The 25,491-nt window shown below is 41.4% G+C and overlaps 1 long non-coding RNA gene across 2 annotated transcripts in view; it reads left to right on the top strand.

The window, feature by feature from the left end:
• The window catches only part of LOC123464704, a 42,929-nt gene extending 22,351 nt beyond the window's left edge, over positions 1-20,578 (top strand). The window contains exon 4 of one of the 2 annotated variants that reach the window (XR_006639748.1): positions 20,519-20,578. This is a non-coding gene — a long non-coding RNA (uncharacterized LOC123464704). Of the gene's footprint in view, positions 1-4,411; positions 5,372-20,518 lie in introns of those variants that run through there. The other variant, XR_006639747.1, reaches the window with a different exon arrangement.
• The last annotated feature ends 4,913 nt before the right edge of the window (positions 20,579-25,491 follow it).

Raw genomic sequence — 25,491 nt, 5'->3', positions numbered from 1 at the left:
TGGTTAAGAATCCTCCTTCCAATTGGGTTCAATTCCTGTTTAGGGAATTAAAATCCCACATGCCATGGGGAAACAAGCCCACACACCCCAACTACTGAGCCTATGGGCTGCAATGAAGATCCAGTGTAGCCAAAAAGAAAAAAAGAAAAAGAATATATTTTCAAAACACAGGGGGGCATATGTGCAAATATAGAGGGCAGGAGAAAACATGGCACTTTTGGGGAAATCCAAATATTTAGTAGGGAAAAAATATAGAGAGCTAAAGTGGTGAAAATTAAGGTGGAAAGGTCAGGCAAGCAATGAGACTTGTAGCAGAAAAGTGGTATGCTCCCAGTTGTACTTAGAAGAAATCTTTTGCAACATTTAGAGGAAAGATTGAAGAGAAATGAGCCTGAATGTGAGGAGAACCCTAGAAAGTTGCCGCAGCAGTAAGCTAAGTGAGAAAGTACGAGGGCCTCCACCAGGGCCGTTACCCATGAGGTCTAGGGGTGGTTACTCCTGGAGCCATGCAATGCAGCACCTACAGAGTACTGCACCCAACGAAGGCAAAGGTGGTTCAGCATGCAGACACAGATTTGAGAAATATAATTGTGAAATTCATTAGATAAAATTGACAGAATTTGCTAAGAGAGTAAAGAAGAGGAGTCAGCAGTGAGGCTCAGATTTCTAACAGAGGCCAATACTAAAATGTGGTCCCAATCACCGTGATTGGAACCCTAGGTGAATGGTGAGAACAGATACACAAGACGTTTCTTTTGAGATGTCTGAAGCATATCTAAGAAAAGATGTCCTGGTAGGCCATGGGCTATATGAGTGGAGAGATAAGAGACTCTAGACTAAATATAGGATCTTGAAGTGTATAAGTATCAATAGAAGCTCTGAAAGTAAATGGATTACCCATGGAGAAGTTGTATAATGAAACCATAAGAGGGTCAAGAATATAACACTGAGGAGCAAGTCATTTTAGAGATAAACACTAGTCTGGAAAATAAATTGAGGAGAAACAAAAATGTAGGAAGAACAAAAAGAACTGTGTCTCTTAAAAGGCAGTGGAGGAGAATTTCAAGAAAAAGAGCCATTATAAACAGCATCAAATTTGAAACCAATAAGATAAAGATTGAAAAGGGCTCATCAGATTTAGAAACTAGAAAGTTGACAGTGAGTGGCAAGAGCAGTTACAGAGGAGTCAGGAGACAGAAGCTAGGTTGCCACATATGCAAAACTGAATGGTTAGTTCCTAGACAAGTCGGGAGCCTCTCTGTTTCAAGTGTCAGAGACAGAACTCAAACTTGCTGAACAAGAAAGGGATTTATTGTGTCATATCAATGGAAAGTACAGAATAGAATCGGCTTCTGTCCTAGTTATTCATAGATCCAGGGACACTCAGAAATTGCTTTTCAAAAGACAGTCAAATCTCTATCTGTATATCTCTTTTTTCTTCCTTCTCTTGCCTTCTCTCAGCTCTGCTTAAATCTGTGTGTCCTGTTCCTTCAGATAGACTTCTTTCAAGAAGCATGTAGACAGCTACCCCATTTCAAATACTCTCAGAATTATAAAATCAGAAGAATAGGAAAAATCTTGGCTCCAGTGTAAGTCCAGTAAGAATTCTGATTGGACCATCTTAAATCATGAACCCATCCCTAAACCAATCCCTGTGGCCAGACAGATGGAGTGTTCTAATTGCATAGTCTAAATGCAGGGGAAGGGTGTTTCTCCCAAAGAGGAGATTCTGGGTAGAGAAAGTATATGTCTACTATATTCCACACCTTAGCTGCTTAGCATTCCTTCTTCCTATATGTACAGAATAAAAAAGGTCCCCACTTAATGCAACTATCTCCTTTACAAATGAAAATGCACCATTTGTTGAGAAATAACTGAATGCCATATCGTTATTGCATCCAGCTCCTAGTCCAGATTCTTGAAGTACGTGCATCCCTCTTACTTTCATATCTTACTCTTTTTGTCTATGCACACTTTGACTGATACATTTCACCACTCCTGACCGATTAAAAAAAAAAAATGATGGAGGGAAGTAGAAAACATTTTTAATTAATTAATAAAGAAAAAAGCTATAATCTGGAAAAGAAAGGGAAATGGTAGTAACCAATTTAAAGTATATATTTCTGGGAAGGGGTAGGATGGAGGTCTTATCTTGGCAATGGGGGGAGTTTATTAGTCAGCCAGTATCACTGCCCATTGTCCCGCCCACTCAAAGACCTCTTTTGTCCATTGTTCTCCATGGCTGGCTGAGAGGGGAATAGAAGAGAGTCATCAAAAAGATCCCTATTAGAGTCTGAACTTCTTCAGTAGCCCACATCCTGCTGGCAGGGTTATGAGAGGCGGGGGCCTAGGGTCACCTTTGAGGCTAAAGAAACATAGGCTCCCATGTTGTCCAGGCTTGAGGTTTCACTGCTAGTCAACTCCCTCAACCTTCTCTGCGCTTTAGAACTGTGTATTCACAGATCTGGACACCACCCTTGCTGTTCTCGCTCTGAGCCATAAGACTTGGAGCTTTGCCCTTTGCCCCTTTGCTTAAATCCAGCTGTGAAAGAATAGGTAAGGCAATCACCGCACCTGTGCACGCCAGCTCCTTATAAGGATTGCTTAAATCAGAGAGTTCAAGGAAGGACGGATGTGGGAAGGGTCCAGGAAATCGGGCTTTCTTCATTTTTCTGGCCTCTTAGGTGTCCCAGTTTTATCTCCTGGCTGATTTCCCACCTCCCTGTGTTTTATGCTAATTTTAGAAGGGGCAGAGAGCCTGGGTTTGGCAATTCTGTGAGGAGCATGCTGGCAGAGGGGTCTCTGCACTGCCCCTTTTTTGCTTTCAACCCTCTCAGCTCAAAATAAAGCTCTCTGTTTTGAAAGATCTTAATAAACAGAGACATACAAAACAGCCAATATTTCCTGGCATCCTGGTATTTTTCTACCAAGTTTCCTAAAGTTCCAGCTCCAGTAGTCATTTGGTCTAAGACAGTTAAACTGCGGTTAGTTTAACCAGTTACAGCAGTATCACCTTACAAAGAAAGAGCCTCTCCCTTAGCCAAGTTCACATTTTGGAGTCTCTCTACCCTTTTAAATCTTGATTTGACTCAAGGTTCTTTGTTCTGTCATATTTTTAGAAACATGCAATAAGTTGTAGTGCAATGAAATGTAGAATTTAACTGGGCTTTAAAATTTAAAATCTTTTTCAAGGCTACTAGACAATGATGAAATTTGTAGATAGACTGACTTGGAATCAAAGTCCTTTGTAGAATGTTAGATGGTGATAAGGGCTAGGGAGAAAAATGAAGCCAGGGAAAAATGAGTATGGGTAGAGGGGGGCACTTTTAAAAGGATGTCACTACGAATCTGGGTTTGAATAAAGACCTCAATGAGATAGGGTGCAAACCATGCAGATATTTGGGGAAAGGGTATTCCAAGGAGAGAGAATAGCAAGTTAAATCATCCTCATGTTGGAACCAATATGGATGCCCAGGAAAGAGCAGCAAGGACAATATCATTGAAGTGAAGAGAGCAAGGGGGAGACTGGAAGGATACAATAATGAACAATTTCCTTGTTTGGGGTCATTCAGGCTATTTCCAATAGTTTTATTTTATAAATAGTTGTGCACTCAAAATTTCATAAACCAATTCTTTAATAGACTCCTATAAATGGAAATCCTGGATTTAATCGGGTCAGGTTCTTAATTCATAATGTCAAGTTGCTTTCCTAGAAAGGTATGGGATTTCCCCTTTCACCAAAAATGTACTCATCTTACCCTTCATTACAATTAAGTGCTATCCTTTTAAAATCTTTGTCAACTTGATGGGTAAAAATGGTAAAGCATTATTGTTTTTATTTACCATTCTTTGATTACTAATCACATTGAAAATTTTTAATGTTTATTGACTAGTTAGACTTCCTTGTGCAATTTTTTAAATAAGGCGATGGCACCCCACTCCAGTACTCTTGCCTGGAAAATCCCATGGACGGAGGAGCCTGGTAGGCTGCAGTCCATGGGGTCGCTAAGAGTCGGACACGACTGAGCGACTTCACTTTCACGCATTGGAGAAGGGAATGGCAACCCACTCCAGTATTCTTGTCTGGAGAATCCCAGGGACGGGGGAACCTGGTGGGCTGCCGTCTATTGGGTCACACAGAGTCGGACACGACTGAAGCGACTTAGCAGCAGCAGCAGCTCATTTATTTACTTAGGCATTAGTATTTTCCTGTTAATTGCTCAGTCTTTTTGTTAAGCTTACTGTCTTAGTTCACAGCGAGTACCATAGACTGGGTAGCTTATAAACAACAGACATTTATTTCCCACAGTACTGGAGGCTGCAAGTCTGACATCAGGGTGCCAACATGGTTGGGTTCTGGTGAGAACACACAGGGGTTGTAGTCTGCTCACTTCTTATTGTGTCCTCACAGGGTGCGAAGAGAGCAAGCCAGTTCACTGGCCTCTTCTCATAGGGCACAAATCCCTTCATGGAGGCTCCACCCTCAAGGCCTAATCTTCTCCCAAAGTCCATCTCCAAATACCGTCACACTGGAGATTATATCTCAGCATATGAATTTTGGGGGAATGCAAACTTTCAGTCCATAACCCTTTAAAAATCCCACTGTTATTTTTGCTGGATCTCCCAAAATAACATGAAGAAATGACTCAGGGTCATGAATATTGTGCAGAACAATATCACTGTTCCATCACTGCCATGGAAGCCTCCAACAAGCTACTGTGGTAAGAACTCAGGCTCTTGGAAGAACTCTCCATTCTGAGGCCAGTAAAGCATCCTGTCTGGGACTTCCCTGGTGGTCCAGTGGTTAAGAATCTGCCCTACAATGCAGGGGACAGGTTCCATTCCTGGTTGGAGACCTAAGATCCCACATGTCACAGAGCAACTAAGCCAGCACGCTGCAACTACTGCACGACTAGAGAGTCTGCATACCACAACGAAGATCCCACACAGCCAAATAAATATTTTTTAAAAAACACAAACCTGTCTCCTTCCTCCAGCTGCCCTTGCTGTCACTCATCTCCTTCTACTACAGGTCCTGCTCTGTTTGCTGTTCAACTAATTAATCCATATTTTACATCAGTCTTCCTCATTACAATGTGATTTTTTTTCCCCCACAGTAAGGGTCTTGTATCTATGGTGATTCAAGAGGAAATCTGTACAAAGATGTTCCAGTTGCAACCTTTCACTCACTTTAAGAGCCGGTTAAAGCTGATTGAGGTAAAGGGTCAGTGGAGATCCTACAAAGGCCCAGCAGAGGCCAAAACTTTGCAGCGAAGTTAAGAGTCGGTAGGAAAGCAGGACTTCTCTGGTAGTCCAGTGGCTAAGACTCTGAGCTCCCAATGTAGGGGGCCTGAAGTTCTATTCCTAGTCAGGGAACTAAATCCCACATGCCCCAGCTAAGAGTTCTCATGCTGTAACCAAAATCCCACATGCCCCAACTAAGACCCAGAGCAGCCAAATAAATAAATAAATTTTTCTAAAGGAGTCGGTAGGAAAGCATAAAGAACTCATTTCTTGTCATTGCAATTACTACTCCCAGGCATAAACGTTTCACTTCCGTCTAACATTAACTTTCCATGTTCAATGATGTTCTTCATGTTTTGCCTTAGACATCTGGTCTGAGACAGCTTTTTCAACAGCTTGGACAACTTTTTAAAACCACTGGATTAAAGAAAAGGTAAGTATTACATGGCAGCCACAGAAGGATAAAGGATTACTGGGAAAGCTTTCTTTTTATAAATGAGAGAGAATGTAAACATTTTTCATGTGAAAGGTAAACAAATTGTAGGAAGAGAGAAATTCAGCAGCATAATTAATAAAAACAGTCCTATTGCAAAGTCTAATAACCTCTCCATTTTGTTTACCCGCCACGTGCAATAAATCAGTCTTGAAGTATAATTTTCAAAAAAATAATATCATAACGCTCATGCAAATATAAAATGAATAGGCGTCAGAATCTTATTCAACTCATTAATTAATGAGAGAACAAATAAGATATTACAATAAATTCAAAGGACAATTGAGAAATTAGATATTTATAGGAAATGTTAGAATAAGATTTGGGGATTAGACAAAAAACTGATTTACGTCCAATAAGACAATAAACCATAATCTTCATGACTATTGGTTCTAATAGACAGAAATTATTTGCATCTCCAACAGATGAAAACGTGCATGTTAATCTGTGTTTAGAGATGATAGAAAGTCAAGCCCAATGTGGCACTGAAAATATTCTGCCAACTCTTCTGCCTATAGCCAAGTTTTAAATTATTTTTCTGACATAAAATGAAAGCAGAGCTGTAAAGGAGGGGAAGTACAAGTGGTTCTGGAAATGACGGAGCCAAGAAGTCAGAAAAGGGTTCTGGGAACCCAGAAACTCTCACTCCTGACTCAGGTAGAGGAATGACCCTGCCGACAGCCTCCCAAGCCAGGAGTGAGCGAGTCGTCACTGAGCCTCCCCACTTGGCCTCCTACCAGCCCCTCTCCCCAAAGTGAGCAGAGGAATAGAGGCACTAAGAGGGAGAAGCCGTCGGTAAGACTTCATCCTCTCCCGATGCTGAAGGGAAATAATTCCATGGAACACCTGCTCCCGGCAAGAGCCCACAGCAGAGTCTCAAACACAAAAGAGCAGGAAGAGGCCCTGTTATGGCGGCATAGACGCTGAATCTGCAGGGCAGATGTGGTGGATCAATTGCTCTAGCTTTATATAGCCACTGGAGATACTGAAGAAACCAGTAAGAGAATAGCCAACAGCTCAAGGATGCCAAGGAGGTGGGAAGGGAAACCAAGCCAGAGCAAGGGCGGGAGAGGGAGCAGGCGCCTGCCCTTCCAGGTCATGGCAGTTGTTGTTTTCATTGCTTAGTCACTCAGTCAAGTCCAACTCTTTTGCAACTCCATGGACTGCAGCCCACTAAGCTCCTCTGTCCATGGGATTGCCAAGCAAGAATACTAGAGTGAGCCTGCTGTTTCCTTCTCCAGGGGATCTTCCCAACCCAGGGATTGAACTTGCATCTCCTGCATTGGCAGGCAGATTTCTTACTATTCAGCCTCTGGGGAAGCCCAGGTCATGGGGGAGCCATCAATAATCTGTGGTTCAGAAGACCCTCCCACCGTCCATCCCCAGACAACATCACCCTCCAGAGAGGACACTGGGGAAGCGAGGTGGGGTGGGCACTCAGGGTCGCTTGCTTATTAGTGACTAGTGATTGCCTCAGTGGGTGCCAGAAGACAAAGAGACCCATGATGGCACTGAGTCTGTATCAGGAAATGTTCACACTACGATTTTTTATTTCACTGGAAAAGCCTGGGTTTAGCTGAGGGTAAGCCCAGAGAGGATGTATGGGACCTCCCGTCTGAAAGGATCAGAGGGAGTGCCAGAGAGCCCAGGTTGTGACGCCTCAGAAACCTTCACCACAGTCAGACCAGAAATCGCTTCTGGCCTCTCAGGACTTTGTGGTATTGACCAGCACAAGCAGAGGTGCTGGCACCTTGCAGAGGCTGGGCATGGTCAGAACCTGAGGAGCTCACTGAGGGGCAGTTTGACCCTGGTGAGTGCCACCCCCACCCATCAGTCAATAGTGACAGGGGTAGGTGGGGGTTTAGGCACTGTGTGTGAGTGTATATGTGCAAACATGGTGAACAGAGAGCCATGCAGGGTATGAAGATTCTACCTGGAGCCTCACCTTGTCCCACACCTGCTCACTGGACCCCAGCATGCTCCTCACCGAGATGGCCCTGGGAAGCAATGGTAGGGGAATGGAGGGAGTGAGACAGAAGGAAAGATACCCCATCAAAGGTCCATTATCAGGTGGATGGGTAGTTCCTCTAAGGGGAACTGAAGGCCAATCCTGCTGAAGAATTTTGAGAAGTAGTTTTGAGCTTCAGAGTCAACTACCCACAGGAAAAGGGTACTTGGGACTTAGGGTGACCAACTCCCCTGTTTCCCAGGACAGCAGGTTTATCACTAAAAGACCCACATTCCATGCAACCGCTCATCCTAGGCAAACCAGGACAGGTGGTTATCCTCCTGAGGTATGTATCAAGCTCCTGTCAGTCACTGAGGTCTGCTCCTGAGTGGCAGTAATTCCAGCCCAATCACCTGTACGCAGAGCAGACTCCAAGAGCATTATGGAAAAGTTCCCATCTTCCCTGTAGGAAATATGAAATACTGGATGAAGGATAGACAGGACCTCACTGAAACACTTTTGCAACTTCATCTGAACCTAAAATTATTTCAAACTAAAAGTTTTTTTAAAGGGGGTAATTATTACCTGGTGGTCCTGTGGTTAACACTCTGTACTTTCACTGAAAGGGGCACAGGTTTGATTCCTGGTTAGGGAACTAAGATCCCACAAGCTGCCTGGTATGGCCAATAAAATAAAATCTTAACAGTTTTTTAAGAAATCACTTTGCTTTGAATATAACAGAATAGAACTGGGCTGAAATATATAAAAGAATAAAACAAATTCATAATCAGTGTTGTTTTCATATTTCTGCTGCTGCTGCTAAGTCACTTTAGTCATGTCCGACTCTGTGCGACCCCATAGACGGCAGCCCACCAGGCTTCCCTATCCCTGGGATTCTCCAGGCAAGAACACTGGAGTGGGTTGCCATTTCCTTCTCCAATGCAGGAAAGTGAAAAGTGAAAGTGAAGTCGTTCAGTCGTGTCCGACCCTCAGCGACCCCATGGACTGCAGCCTACCAGGCCCCTCTGCCCATGGGATTTTCCAGGCAAGAGTACTGGAGTGGGGTGCCATTGCCTTTCATATTTCTAGAGTCACTTTAAAGTAAGTGTTTATTAAAGCAGACATCTACTCAGCAATTTTTACTTCTGACTCTTAATAATGTAGACACATCCTTAATCATTAGTCTTTGCATTTGACAGAGCTAGGAAATCTAGGCTGGAAATCTAGGAAACATCTAGGCTGTTGAGACATATCACAATAAAAACAAGTGTCCCATCCCCAGGAAATGATGTGAGACCTCTGGTATCAAAGGATCATTGTAAGGATTGAAAGTGATGGCCCAGGGCTAGAAGAGGTGAGACAACATCTGTTTGTGAGAGAAATGGGATGAAGCTTGAACCTGGAGGAGTCTGTTTTGGTAGCTAAGGCTGAGGAACACCCCAGAGTCTAGCAAGACTGGGTCTGAGGTAGAACACAGAGGAAGAGCAGAGGGGCTTGGTAAGGTGGGATGGTGTGGAAAGGCCATGTGATTTTAGACTTTCTCTGATGGACGACAAAAGCCCATGGAGGTTTTTAGAAATTGATCGTTTTTGTGTAGAAGAATGATGACCACTCAGGGAGGCACGAACTTCATTCTAGGCCCTAATGACTAAAATAGCTAATCATTGCTTTTCTAACACTCATTTTTTGTCTTAATTCCTTTTTTTTTTGTCTTAATTCTTATTCCACTTTCTGAGTGGTCTATCCCAGTCTTTCTACCACTATTAAGCCCCCGTACAAGTAGGGATTTAATAGAGAGCTAACCTAACCCTTCCTTGGGAACAAAATCATAGGGCTCTGAAAATAGACAGTTCACATCTGTACTTCAACATAAAAGCTTTAAACAACAATGCACTTTCTACCTTAATCTCTGGGTTTCAAAGCAAGTTCAATCTTGCTGACCTCAGGGAATGTTATAGATTGAACAGTGTCCTCCCCAAAACCTATCCCAAAACTCAAATGTTGAGGCCGGGACCCCCAACTGGGTTTGGAAATGGGACCTTTAAAGAGGTGACTAAGTGAAAACGAAAAAAAAAAGGCCATTGGGATGAGTTTAATCCAGTCAGACTTCTGTCCTTATAAGAAGAGGAAATTTTGACACACAAAAGAAAAAGCTGGGTCCAGTGGTTAAGATTCTGCACTTCCACTGCAGGGAATGCAGGTTCAATCCTTGGTCACGGAACTAAGATCCTGCATGCTGTGTGACAAGCCAAAAACAAAAAGCACAGCTGGAATGCATGTACGCAAAGAAAAGGCCACATGAGGACACAATGAGATGACCATCCACAAGCCAAGGAGGTAGGTCTCAGGAGAAACCAAATCTGCCAATACCTTGATCTTGGACTTAACAGCATCCAGGACTGTGAGAAACAAACTTCTGTCATTTAAGCCACCTAGTCAGTGGTGTTTTGTTATGGCAGCCTGGCAAACTAATAAAAGAAAAGACCTCAATAATATTCTTTTAATGTCATATGTGTAAATAGCCTCTTATATTATTACCTGTTCAGTTCAGTTCAGTTTAGCCGCTCAGTCGTGTCCGCCTCTTTGCAACCCCATGAATTGCAGCACACCAGGCCTCCCTGTCCATCACCAGCTCCCGGAGTTCATCCAAACTCATGTCCATCAAGTCGGTGATGCCATCCAGCCATCTCATCCTCTGTCGTCCCCGTCTCCTCCTGCCCCCAATCCCTCCCAGCATCAGAGTCTTTTCCAATGAGTTGCTGCTGCTGCTGTTGCTGCTGCTAAGTCACTTCAGTCGTGTCTGACTCTATGCGACCCCATGGACGGCAGCCCACCAGCCTCCCCTGTCCCCGGGATTCTCCAGGCAAGAACACTGGAGTGGGTTGCCATTTCCTTCTCCAATGCATGAAAGTGAAAAGTGAAAGTGAAGTCGCTCAGTCGTGTCCGACTCTTAGCGACCCTATGGACTGCAGCCCACCAGGCTCCTCCATCCGTGGGATTTTCCAGGCAAGAGTACTGGAGTGGGGTGCCATTGCCCTCTCCATTTCCAATGAGTTAATCTCCCTCAATTTTCCTTTAGCTAGAGAAGATGCCTAAGGGTTTCTCACCGGCAAAAAGAACCCCAGGAAAAAGAGAATGGAATGGAAGCCAGGAGCTTCAGATTCACAAATCTGAAGAAAACAAACGTTCCTATGGTGATGTAGATGAAATAGATTGTATTTCTATAGTGTGCAATACATTCCCAGTTTTGGACTATGCCTGTTTTGGAGTTGATTTACTATCACTTTTCAAAGACATATAATCCAAAAGAACCATAATAACAATGAGAGACTTGCATGTTCTGAGAATATGTGTTATATTTAATCCATGCTACGCACATTGTTTTTTACATAAATATACATGAATTATATATAAGACGTGTTTGTGTGTTATATGTTAGTAGATATGGAATGACCCAATCTGTTTGATGGGAATCTATGCAAATCTTGACCTCCACCTAAAACATTTTACATATAAAAAGTGATTTATGGGGAATTCCCTGGCATTCTGATGATTAGTACTCTGAGTTTTCACTGCCAAAGGCCCAGGTTCAATCCCTAGTCAGGGAACTGAGATCCCAAAATTTGTACGGGAAAGAAAAAAAACCCAAACTTGATGAGATAGGAATAAAGTAGATAGCTTAGCTGTAATATTGTTCCAGTGTTAATTTCTTAGTTTTGATAAATGTGCCATTGTTTAATGTAAGATGTTAACATTAGGGGAGCCTAGGTAAAGAGTATACAGGAACTCTGTGTATTATCTTTGCAACTTTTTAGTAAATCTAAAATTAATCCAAAATAAAAGGCTAATTTTTCTACGTAGCTCAGCAGATTTTGAGAGACTGTTTCTTACATTTTGAATGTCAATTTGGCAATAATTCTTAAAGTTGTGAATAGTTAAATCTGTTACTAAAATTTCAGAATTTTGTGCATTTAAGGTTTTAGGTAATGTGAGAATTGAGCTGTTTTTAAATTTTCTGAAAGAATACATTCCAGTCTCACTGTGGAAACATCCAGACACACCTCCAGGGCAGCAGAATAAACAGAAGGCTCAGATGGAGCCCCCTCACCACCCCGGTGCCTAGTCTGGCAGGAGCCCTCCTGGCCTGGGTCTCTAAGGGTAGGGACAGTGAGGCTGGTGGTCCTCTAGCAGTGGCTGATACTTTTAACCACAGCAAGGACTGCGGATTTCACCTGATCTCTCTGGGTACAAAGGAAATGAGGTAAACTCTTCTCTGATGAGAACTTGGCTCCCCACCTTAAGACTTTCCCTCTCCGTACTCTTGTCCTTCTGGTGGTGGCCAGTGCAGGTCACTGGCCACTGCCCCCATGCCCCCAAAGCCAACCTTAAGCCTTGCAGAGCAGGAAGTTTGCTGAGAAGAGGCATGGGTCACTGGAGGACTCTGGCGTCTCCAGTGTCTACAGTCCTCTGTCCCCAGGAGGTCTCCTGAAGGACATAAATATGCCTACCTGGGAGTGATGGACTTCTTCTGTCTGCTCCTGGAACAGAAGCCTGGGCTGCAGCAGACGTGGAGCTCTGCTGATCACCCTGAGAGTATTCTGCTGTATAAGAGAGTCGTCCCCTTTCCTCTTATCTCTCGGGACACTGCCCTGAAGTTCACCTGGTCCCTGCCCTCTACACTCCCAAGCCCTTTGTTGAGTCATGAAAACATCTAAGCAAAATGTGATTTCCTTCGAGTCACCTGTAGTATCACCGAGTAACCCGTATGTAATATGTAACACAACTCAGTTCCTGTCCAATGCAATGGACATGAGTTTGAGCAAACTTCCTGGCTTCCCTGCTGGCTCAGGTGGTAAAGCGTCTGCCTGCAATATGGGAGACCTGGGTTCGATCCCTGGGTCAGGAAGATCCTCTGGAGAAGGAAACGGCAACCCACTCCAGTACCCTTGCCTGGAAAATCCCATGGACAGAGGAGACTGGTAGGCTACAGTCCATGGGGTCACAAAGAGTCAGACATGACTGAGCGACTTCACTTTCCTTTGAGCAAACTCCAGGAGACGGTGAAGGTCAGGGAGGCCTGGCAGGCTGCAGTCCATGGGGTCGCAAAAAGTTAGACATGCCTGGGTGACTGAACAACAACAACAACAACAACCCCTTGTAAGGCAACATCCTGCCTCCAAAATTGTCCCAGTGAGGCTTCTAGTAACAAAACATTCTGGAGGAAGACAGGGGTTCAATCTCCAGGAGAGGGCAGGCAGAGGGGCATGGGGTGACTGCTACCATAAGAGGGAGAGGACCTAGGAAAGGGAGTGGACCATACATGAGTCATGGGTGTGCATGTGCCTATGTCTGTGTATATACACATTACACAGAAAAAGGAGAGACATGTATCCAAATGTCCCTTAATGGCCCAAAGAGAGCCTGGGGGAACGCAGTCACATATTGAATTGGAGAGCAATGGCCATGGAGAAATTCAACCCATTCTGGGCCAAGTCACCAGCACCATCTCCTCTTGATGTGCACTTGTTGTGATGAATTATATATTTCTACAAGTGGCCAGTTCAGATATCTGACATCTGTTTGGAAATTGTGCTCATTCTCTGCAGGTGTTTGGACACGGAGAGCACTGTTAGGCGATTTTCAGGTGCTCCAGAAACGCTTGCAAATTGACAGACGGACACTGAATGCTGGGCTTCCTTGAGTTTTAAAAATGTGTTTATCTGATGTGGGAAATTGCTGTCATCCTACATATGCCATGAAGTTTTTATGTTGTGAAATATTTCAAATGAATGAAAAGAACAGCGTAATATAGCCAACACCCACGTTTCACAAATACCAACACTTTGCCCTCTTTGCTTCATCTGTTTTTCAAAATTAAAACATTCCAAATTGAATAGACACCCCCTTTTGTGCTTCTCCAAGATCCCACTCCCTCTCTCCACCCCCCTCCCCAGAGGTGGCCACTGTCCTAAAGTTATGTGCATCTTTCTGGCACATGTTTTTACATTTTTAGTATATATATGTTCATTATGTAATATATACATTGTTTTGCTTATTTTTATGCTTTACCAAAAGTGATACTGCCACACTGTACTCATCATTTTCCGATTTTCATCAGCTTTGTATTTTGGGGAATCCAAGCACAGGACATACATCTCTAGTCCATTCATGTTCACTGCATAGAATGAGAATTCTTGTTGCTTGAATAGACACTGTTTACTTATTTGTTTTCCTGTCAATAGACATGGGGTTGTTTTGATTTTTGTGTATTTTATATAATGCTGCCATCTCCTTGCACCATATGCATGTGAGCGCTCTGTAAAGTTTATATTGGAAGAGGGAAGCTGAGTCAAAGGGCACGCACATCTTGACCTTTAGTATATATTACTAAATTTGTTCTCTGAAGCCATATGAGAGCTCCTGTTCCCCCCACATCGTTCATTCAGATAAATGTGAAATAGAATCTCGTTTTCCTAATTACCAATGCAGCTGGGTCTCTACTTGTTTGATGGCCATTCAGGGTTCCTCTTCTGTAAATTGCCTGCTCATTCTCTGTCCACCGTTTATTGAATTGTATGTCTGTATTTTATTGATTGAAGGGCTATTTGCATATTCTGAATGTTCATCCTTTTTGATAGATTATCCTCTTTTCCCCTTACTTTCTGCAATCATCTGACATCAGGTTATCACTCCTCATTCCTTGAAAATGTTATCATCTGGTTCTTGTCTCTCTTTCCAGCACTAGCCTTGTCCTAATTATTAGGGATTTCAAAATTCACAAGGATGATCTTCTTTGTTTCTCATCACCTCCCCCGAGCTGCCTGTTCCACAGTCATGCCCCAGACCTTGCCATTAGCATTCCCTCCATTATCTTGATGACAAGCATCCTAGTCTGTCGCTATTTGTCTTTCAGTGCACTCTCTCCAACAGCCCGACTTCAATAATTCTGCAACCTTAATGGAACCTGCTACCCATCGATCCACCAATTTTCACATCCCCACTCCTTCATGTCCTCACCTCCTACCTCATCTGGCTTAGAATACACATTCTGTCATTATAGTCACTTCTCTGTATGTGTAGTTTCTCCTCTCTTCTTCCCTTGAACTTTTCTGGGGGGAAAAAAAGACAATATTGAATAAGTATTACCTAATATTTAATAATAAATGTTACATTATTTAAAAGGGGTCAAATTATCAAGAAGATATAACTATCCTAGATGTGTATGCATCTAAAAAGAGCTTCGAAATAAAATAGAAACTGATAGAATTAGGAGAAATAGGAAAATCTGCATTTATAGTTCTAGACTTCAACAGTCCTCTTTCAGTGACTGCTAAAGCAAGTAAATGGAAAATCAAAGAGGAATGGAAGACCCAAACAATGCTATTAACCAATATGTCCTCACTAACATGTATAGAACCTTCTCCTTACACAAGAGCAGAATACATGGCTTTTCCCTCCAGGCACACATGGAGCACTCATCCTGATAGATTGTATTCTGGACCATGAAACAAATACCAATAAATTTAACAGAATTGAAGTCATACAAGTACATTTTGTGGCCTCAAGAGGATTGAACTGGAAGTAACCAGCAAAGATATCTAGAAAATCTCTAGATATCTAGAAAATCTACCTAGAAAACCCTTAAACTTCTGGACATTAAACAATGCACTGCTAAGTACTCTTACATAAAAAAAGAAATCATCAGCAGGACTTCCCTGGAGACCCAGGGAAGGTTAGGATTCTATGCACAGGGGGCCAGGGTTCAACTCCTGGTCAGGGAAGATCTCACAAGCCACATGGCCAAGAACAACAACAAAAAATCACCAGAGAGGTTAGGAAATGTTTTAGTAGAATGAAAATGAAAACACAATATACCAAACTTTGGGAGATGCAAACACGTGTCATTGTTCTCTCATGCATGTTAGCTCAACCCTGCCAAACAGCTTGTATATAAAAAAAAATGATCCACTTCTAGTTGGCTAACTATTGATCTTCTATAAAACCATCTTGTTGTAGTGTTTTTACTGAGAGGAAGCAGGGAGATAGAATTTGACTGTTGATTCTTTTTCTCTAATTTTTTAATTCTTTTCAAGTTTTCTTGATGCCAAACAATCTATTTGTTCTGCCACTGATAAGGTGGCTTCTTTGCTTGCACTTTGAGAGTGTATCATGGGGAAGAAAACCTTCACTGCAGTGCAGACCACTCTGGGTGCAGCAACCCGTGACTAGCCTCTGCAGGATGGTAGAGGAGCTGGGGACTTCCGCCTTTTCTGGACAACTTGGCTCTGTAAGTGATCCCTTTCCCAATGAAGTCTACTCTGTAACCTGGTCTACATCAGGAGTCCCCAAACCCCACTCCTCAGCCTGTTAGTAACCTGGCCACACAGCAGGACGTGAGTGGCAGGTGATGCTGGAAGCTTCATCTACCACTCCTTGTCCCCAGCATCACCACCCTCCAACCCCCCGACCAGTCTGTGGAAAAATTGTCTTTCACAAGACCAGTCCCTGGTGTCAAAAAGGTTTGGAGACTGCTGTTCTAGATGATACGGAATTCATCTGCAACCTTCACACATGACAAGCGGGTACCGAGGACAGACACACCTCACCAAATATTATTTGTCCCTTCTCTTCTTTCCTTCCTCAGGTTTCCCCTGAGGTTTGTCCATTTTATTAGTCATTTTTAAAGGATCAACTCCTAGTTTTACTGATCATCCCTACAATTTTTTCTTTCTATAAAGACTGGAGGATGCTGGTGGAAGTTTGGTTTGGTGTTATAATTGTTTGGCTTGTTGGATGGTTGGTTTTCACTTTCCCTCCCATTCCGTTCCACCAGCCTCTCAATTTCCCTCACCAGTGGCAACCAACATCACCAGTTTTTAATGTACCCTTCCAGAAAGATTTTGTGCTTGTATGAGCAGCTACATACATTTATGAATCACACTTATGTAGTTTTAACTCCTTCTTATAAAAGAGCAGCATATTGTGCACACTGTCTGTCCCATTATGGTTTTCACTTAATATATTTTGGAGATGATGAATCACTACAAAATGAGATTACTCATTCTTTCTAATACTTACAAATAATATTTGTATTTTATGGATGTTTGCTATAATGTAATAAATCTTTTGCTTTTATAAATAGGGCAATTAATAGCATTTTTCGTATAACATTTTGCTGTATCTATAGACAAAATTAGGAGAAATAAAATTGGCAGGTCAAAAGGTATATGTTTTTGTAATTTTATTAGATATTGCCAAATTCTCCATAGATGTTATACCAGTTTGCACTGCTGCTTGCAATGTGTGAGACAAACCTCACACCCCCTAAGCACTGGCTAACCCGGTGTTTAATCAATCTATTGAATCATTACCAACTTGATCATTTTAAAATGGTATTGCAGTGTAAAACTGCATTTCTGGGACTTCCTGGCAATCTAGGGGTTAGGACTCCATGCTTTCACTGCTAAGAGCATGGGTTCAATCCCTGCTTGGGGAACTAAGATCCCACAAGCCATGTAGCACAGCCAAAATAATAATAATAAAATTTTTAAAAAACAAAACTGCATTTGTTTCTATACTAGTGAAATTGAACATTTACTAGTGAAATTGAACATTTTCTGTGAACATTCATTCATTTTCCTTGACCATTTTTTCTAAGAGTTCTTGTCTTTTTCTTACTGATTCTTAATGATTCTTTATGCATTAGGAAATTCAGGCCTTCGTCTACAATATGAGCTGCAAATAATTTCCTCTAGCTTGTTATTTGTATTTTAACTTTTCTTGCAAATAAATAAAGTTCTCTTGATGGACTCTTCCTTATATAATTACGTGCTATCCTTTTTTATTCTCATTAATTCTTTATTGTCTTGAATTTCATATGGTCTGATTTAATATTGCTGCTCCAGCTTTCTCTTGATTAGTAATGGCCCAGTATATCTTTTTCATCCTTATATTTACAACCTCTATACTCACTTTTTCCACTCAGCCTCTTGTAATCGGCATATAACTGGATTTTACATTCCTTTTTAAGTCCAATCTGCTAGTCGTTTAACAGATCAATTTATCTACTTCTCACATGTGATTAGCAATAAACTTGGACTTTTACCATATTTTATTGTGCTTTCCGTTTATCAACTATATGTTTACTTAGGGCTGCTCTAACAAATTACCACAAACTTCAAAAAACAGACATTTATTTTCTTACAGTTCTGGAGGCCAGAGTTTGAAATCGGAAGTTGGCATGGCTGAGTTCCCTCCAGGAACTCTCAGGGAGATTCCATCCCTTGCCTCCTCCAGCTTCTGGTGGCTAGGGGCATCCATAGGCTTCTCACTGCATCACTTCCATCCTGCCTCTGTCTTCAGTAGATATAACCATCAACTCCTTATTCCATGTGTTGCTGAACAGTTATCAATGGACTTAGGTCACACCCAGACAATTGAGAATGATCTCATTTAGGAATCCTTAATTGTTTTTAGATAATTGTTCATTTATTTGGCTGCATTGGGTTTTGGCTGCATTGGGTCTTAGCTGCAGTAAGCAGGCTTCTCTCTAGCTGTGGCATGCAGGCTCTAGAGAGCACAGGCTCAGCACTCGCAGGTACAGGGGCTTAGTTGCTCTGTAGCAGGTGGGATCTTACTTCCCTGACCAGGGATTGAACCTGTGCCCCCTGCATTGGAAGGCATATTCTTAATCACTGGACCACAGGGAAAGTCCTGGGATCCTTAATTTCATTACATGTTCGAGGACATTTTTCCCAAATAAGTCACATTCACAAATTCCAGGGATTAGGATGTGGGTACATCTTTGGGGACTATCATTCAGGCCCATTCTTATTCTTTATTCTTTGCTTTTCAAATTTTTGGCTTCTTTCTTGACTAATGTCATATTGACAAAGGTTCATCTTTTTACCTCTGTTCAGAAGCTATGGCTTTTTACATTAATTTTGGTAAATGTCCTTAAATTTTAACATATAAATAGCCAAAAAATTTTCTAATGAAATCTAATTTTTCAGTATTTACATTCCACAGAGTAGACCCCCAAATTAGCATACTTTCATTTATCACTGAATAACCCTCTACCCAATCCTCTTTGTTATTTTGTCTAGAATAATGGTCTTCAAAAATTCCAAACACCCAATCAGAAAACTTTGAGAATACAGCTGTAGTGTTTGTGTTTTCATTTATTTTTAGTTTATATACATGTATCACATCAACATATTACACAAACTATAAAATATTAAAAATATAAAAAAAAATATAAAGGTAAAAATTCTAATATTTTTTTTCTGAACACCAAGAGATCATTTTGCTAACCCTCTGGTGTGCAAGCACCCCATGTTGGATACCATTTGCTTAGAGATTTTATTTCACCTTCAAAATAACATAAGTATATTAACAAGAAATTTACTGTCCATTCAAAATACATTTACCAAAACATTTTACAGAATTCAATAATTACCACTGCTTCTTGCTTCCTATACCTTCCCTCTCCATTTGCCTTCATTTAGTAATCAGTCTTCTGGTTTTCCAGTAAACATACTTTGAGCCTTCCAGGCTTTTCTTTTTCCTGTGTGTGTGTGTGTGTGTGTGTGTGTGTGCGCGCGTGCACACACGCCATAGGATCATCTTTACTGTCTCTCTTTGACTTTTAATTTGCAAGTGTTCATTCTTGCTTTCTAATTCTACTTTCAATATGGCAGTGTAATGAAATGATTAAATGCTATGGAACCAGATTGCTATTGTTTTTGAATCCTTGTCCTACCTACGACACCCTGTCAGAAGTGGGGCAAGTTATTTTGAAATCGCTAGGTGCCATTTTGAGGGGCTTTGAGAAACTCCAGTCCTTTAAGTCTCAGCACAGAAAGAATTCAGAAGAGGCAAAACGATAGTGATTTATTGTGAGGCTTACAAGTGTGTGGGCAAGAGGATACAGGGCCCCAAGAACTCAGTGGGCTACAGTTTTATAATCAAAGGAAAAGTGGAGAGGGGGAAAAGACCACCTTCTTCATTCTTGATTAGATGTCACACTTTCATCACCAGTGCCTCCTCCAGGTTGGACAAGGGAGTTTTCTTGTCCCTACATGGTCAAGTTGGGACTGTCATGCACTATGGAAAAATTATCTCAGGTCTCAGTATGTTGAGGGTCTTTCACTTTAAAATATAATCATTTCCTGAACCCTCCTCCCTCCTCCCTCTCCATACCATCCCTCTGGGTCATCCCAGTGCACCAGCCCCAAGCATCCAGTAACATGCATCGAACCTGGACTGGCGACTCGTTTCATATATGATATTATACAGGGTTCAGGATGGGGAACACATGTATACCTGTGGCAGATTCATTTTGATATATGGCAAAACCAATACAATATTGTAAAGTTAAAAAATAAAATTTAAAAAAAAGACAAAGGAAAAAGAAAAAATAAATAAAATATCATCATTTCCATAAATGATTGTTTTTTATGGGTGCAGAGAGCATGTCCTACGGGTCATTAACTTATTAAGCTTACTGGGCAGGATGTGGGTCTCAGGTCACATCCTGCTTTACTATTGCTTTATTATTTGGGGGCATAGTTCATGCTTCTGTTGCATGGTTTCATTGCTAAGCAGGCCTGCTTTCTTGACTTATTATTAACTTACAGGGGTCTCTCCCATCCTTCTTTATTTACTTACAATCCCCTAGTTGTATTAACTGTTTAATCAGCTATTTTCTCCCTTTACTCTGCTCCTGTCATTTTCACATCAGTTTCCTCATTTGTATATGATAATACAGTATTCCTACTTCAAGGGATTATTGTGCTGATTAAATGAAACTTAATGGCTTACTATGTTTAAAGCCGTCCAAGAGACTCTCTGCAAGGAGATCCAACCAGTCCATCCTAAAGGAAATCAACCCTGAACAATCATTGGAAGGACTGATGCTGAAGCTGAAGCTCCAATACTTTGGCTACCTGATGCAAAGAGCCGACTCGCTGGAAAAGACCCTAAATCTGGGAAAGATTGAAGGCAGGAGGAAAAGGGGATGACAGAGGATGAGATGGTTGGATGGTATCACGGACTCAATGGACATGAGTTTGAGCAAACTCCAGGAGATGGTGAAGGACAGAGAAGCCTGGGGTGCTGCAGTCCATGGGGTCACAAAGAGTTGGGCACAACCTAGTGACTGAACAACAACAATGTTTAAAGCATCAAGATTTATGGCTAGCACTTATTAAATGCTTAATAGAGTTAGCTATTTTCATGCTAATTTTGCTGAATTGAAGGAAAAAAATGTAACTGGATCTCTCTCACTCTTTCTCTCTCTTTCAAATCTCTCTATCTGTTGGGTGGAAAATTTTTTGACATTTTTTGGTGGCATTTATTTATTTACTTTTCTGTGACATTTATTGTAAAGAATTCCAGGAGCATATTGTTGTGTATTTGGTTTGCAGAATAAAAAGCTGCAAACAAAGCCAAGATCAGCTCTCTCTCTCAGGACTAAGAAAACTAGACAAAATATTTTTAATGTATTTTAAGGTAGTAGAAAGCTATCAAAGTTACTGGGCTCAAATCCTGGGGATCTATAGGAGAATAGGTAATATAATTTGAAATATACCTGTAATATGGAAAAATTATGGAGTATTAAAATAGAGGAACTAGATTTGTATAGATCAACATGAGTAAATTTTTTAAAAATTAAGTGAAAAGTACAAGATGCAAAACATTATATGCAGTCTGATATTAATTATACAAACTGTCATACAGTTATAATACTATGCATTTTCTGCAAATACAAATATTTGGGTAAAAAAAGGTTTATGTCTGGAAGAAAAAAATACTAAGTTCTTGAGTTTGGATAATTCAGGTGTGAAGAAGGGTTAAAGGTGGGAGTGTTGCCAAAGGGAATTTAGTGTGAACAGATGGGCAAAATGTGGTCTACACATACAGTGGAATATTATTCAGCCTAAAAAAGGCAGGAAATTCTGACGTATGTGACAATATGGACAGACCTTCTGGACATTATGCTAAGTGAAATAAGCCAGTCACAAAAAGACCAATACTGTAGATTCTGCTTATGTGAGGTTCTTAGAGGAGTCAAATTCATAGAGACTGAAAGTAGAAGTGCGGTTGCCTGGAGCTGAGGGCAGGGAGAAATGGAGATTAATTGTTTAGCAGGTATAGAGTTTCAGTTTTACAAGATGAAAAGAGCTATGAACATGGATGGTGGTAATGGTCCCACATTATGAATGCATTTAATCCCAACGAATTGTATACTCAAAATGATTAAGATGGTAAATTTTATGTGTATTGAACAACATTTAAAAAAAATTTTTTAAGGACTTTAGCAGTATCTGTAATATTTTAATTTTTTAAAAAAACAAACAATTTTTAAAAGACTAAAATGAAAATAGAAGAAAACAGGTAATAATGTTACACTTAGCTAATCTATAAAGCGCTGTTAGGAGCAAAAAAGAGGGCATGACAAAAGGTGCCCTGGTGGAGTTCGGATGTGCTGTCAGGACACGAGGGCCATAGACAAAGGCCATCAGAACCTGATGTCTGCTTATTAATTACAGCTACACTTGTGAGAACTGGTTGTGTGCCTTATCCAAGGTTTTGGGTTCATTATCTCATTTAATTCTCATGGCAGCCTTTTGAGTTAGGTGTTATTTTTATTCCCATTTGACAGATGAAAAACCTAAAGCTCAGTGAGTGTAAATAATTTGTCAAAGTGACAAAGCAAGTGAGCAGTGGAACTATAATTTGTATCCAGGCATGTCCAACCCCAGACTCCTAACCATTTTGCTGCAATGTGATTATCTAACAAGCTGAAGTAAATGTCCACACAATTATCTTGGCATTAAGATATAATCCAAAGCAATAGCTACAGAAGAGCATGTGAGATATTTGTTCATTAACATGACTCTGTCCTTAGACCCAGAAAGATAAAACTTGTAGATGCCTGCCCTCTGAGACTTACACCAGTAAAAAGAAATCTTTAATGGATGAGAGTAGCTAGCTAAAGAATTCACTTTAGAGAACAGATCAAAGTTAGAAAAGACAAGTGGATGCAAACTTCAATCAAGATGTCTAGAGTGAAGTTACATGAAGGCATAATTGATGAGAACGATTTGGATTTTTAAATGTTTATATTCTTTGATGCAGTGATTCTCCTTTTTGGAATCTATACTAGGGGCATAATACTAACTACTTAAAAGAGCTTTACCCATAAATATATTCATCATAAAATGAGTCATAATAGTAAAAAGAAAAGTCAATCTAAATATCTAACACTAGTGTAATGGTCAGGAAAATTAAATCCCCATGTGAAAGAAAGTATGAGGCTCATATACATACACATACATGTATGAGGAGCTTGTTTTCATTAAATAACATACGTTATATTGTTATACCTGTGTAAAAGACAACCTGCAAATTACACAAGGAATTCTAATTGATGTGCTGGACAGAGCCAGGGTGACCCTCCTATGGACAAATACAGAGGGATATTGAATAACATATAGTAATATTAGAAATACGTAGTTGAGGAAGGAAATGAATAAAAAGGAATTTTATGGTAAAACAATAAGAATATAATAAATATAGGAGGGACTTCCTTGGTGGTCCAGTGGTTAAGAATCTGCACTCCCAATGCATGGAGCACAGGTTTGATCTCTGGTCAGGGAACTAGATCCCATACGCTACAAGAGTTCACAAGCCACAGCTAAAGATCCCACATGTCACAACTAAGACCCGGCTCAACCAAATAAATGTTTTTTAAATTAAAAAAAATAAATAATAATAAAAATAAATAGTAGGAAATTTTCAACTCTCAGAAAGAAAGATGGAAACCAAAGCTAGCAGGTAAGGAAGGAGAAACTAGGGCTATCTGTGGAATGTTGGACCTGCAGACAGACCCGTAGGGTCCAGGGTCTGAGGCTTTAATATCCACGTGGGGAGGGAAGTAAGGCCTCAGATCCATGAGAAGCAGGGACTTTATTTTGATCTGATTCCCTCTAACACAGAGGCTAAAGCAGGGAGGGGAGAGCTCAAGTCTTACTTAATGTATTAGCCGAGGTTCTCCAAAGAGACAGAACCAGATTTATATAGAAAGTGATTTATTCTAAGGAATTGACGATTGCAATTATGGGCTGACAAGTCCAAAATCCGCAGAGCAGGCCAGCAGGGTGGAGGCCCAGGGCAGGCTTGATGCTGTCTTTCCCTCTGAAGGCTGTCTGCTGCAGAAACCTCCCTCTCCTGCTCAAAAGAAGTCGGCCCTTTATTCTGTTCAGACCTTCAGCTGGTTGAATGAAGCCCACCCATATTATGGGAAGGAGTCTGCTTTCCTCAAAGTCCATTGATTTAAATGTTAATCTCACCCCCAAAATAGCCTCCCAAATATATAAATTTATCTCTTCACAGAAAAATGTTTGATACCATGCCTGGGCACCACGGCCCAAACAGGTTGAAACATAAAATTAACTATTACATTTAGGAAGTGCAAACAAAGGCAGCAAGGCTGAGACAAGGAAAAGCAAAGCAAAGAAATATGAGGATGTGTGAAATGGTGCATTGTCCTTCTGGCTGACACTTTATGCCAAGCCTCAGAGATCACAGCAGGGTACTCAGCAAGCATGTCTGGCTGGCATATGGTTCGTCTCTGAAAGGGCTGCAGAGAGACATGATAGCCATGGCAGGGAGGAGGAAGGGGGATTCATCTGCCAATCTCCCTCTCATCTCCCGTTTTCCATTAGTGAAGATTCAGTCCACAGGAAGCTAACTCCCCAACAGCACTAGGTGTCGTCAGGTGGCCCTTTTGGCAGTAAGAATCAGTGTGACGTTTCATCCAAGTCTGGATGTGGTAGGAGGAGCCAGAAACTCTGGGTTCTTGGGTATTCAGCCTGGCTACCTGGGGGCAGTCAAGGTGAAGGACTTAACATTTCCGGAGAAAGTGTGGTCAGCGCCTGGTAGTGTCGGTAGAGACCAGGAGGCTCTCGGGGCCGGGGAAATCTGAGGATGAACATAGATTTGAGTTAAATATAACCCACTCCTCGCACCACTCGGATTCACCAGTTTCCATTGTTGACTCCCACACTACATTGTAGGGACTCCATTTCTTGTGAGTACAAGATGCTCTAACCCCTTCCCCAATAGGGAGGTATGGGGTCCAATCAGTCAGAGTCCCTTAAAGTTGGCAGCCAGCTGCAGTTCAGACACAAGAGTCAGAAACAAGAGCTGTTGCTGTTGCAGCTGGTCCCAGGTCCTAACTGATAATCATCCTCTCTCCTCCGCCATCCGTTCTAAATGTCCTCATCTCCTGACTACATTTAACCTGGTCAAGGTTGATTGCTGGGTGGTGTAATCCAAACCTTCAGACTCCTGTTTTTCTCACCCTTGGTGGATTGTAGTTGTGATTTCCAAGGTTATTACAGGACACAAGAATACTAAGGGACACCCAAATTCTCTTCGCTGCATAGAAGCAACCCTAGTTCCTCATTGATCACCCAACTAACACAATAAGCCCTTCCTTGGCTTCCTGGTCCACTGCGGTCATGGAGAAAAGTGGCCAGAAGATATCTACCACTTCTGATTTGGGGATCTATTCTCACCAAAGGTCACTTTCCTGTCAGGTGACCCTTTCTTTCCATACAGCTACCTCATTTAGGTTCCAGTAACTACCCCTTGGCCTTGCCTCTTTATAATGGCAGAATAATGGTGCCCAAGTATATTCATGTCCCTAATTCCCTGACCTGTGAGTCTGTTAGTTTATACAGCAAGGGGAGGAGTAAGGTTGCAGGTGAAATTAAGATTGCTAATGATTTGGCTTTAA

Source organism: Bubalus bubalis, chromosome 11, assembly GCF_019923935.1.
Source record: "Bubalus bubalis isolate 160015118507 breed Murrah chromosome 11, NDDB_SH_1, whole genome shotgun sequence".
Taxonomy (NCBI): domain Eukaryota; kingdom Metazoa; phylum Chordata; class Mammalia; order Artiodactyla; family Bovidae; genus Bubalus; species Bubalus bubalis.
This window is presented reverse-complemented; position numbering and strand designations above follow the sequence as displayed.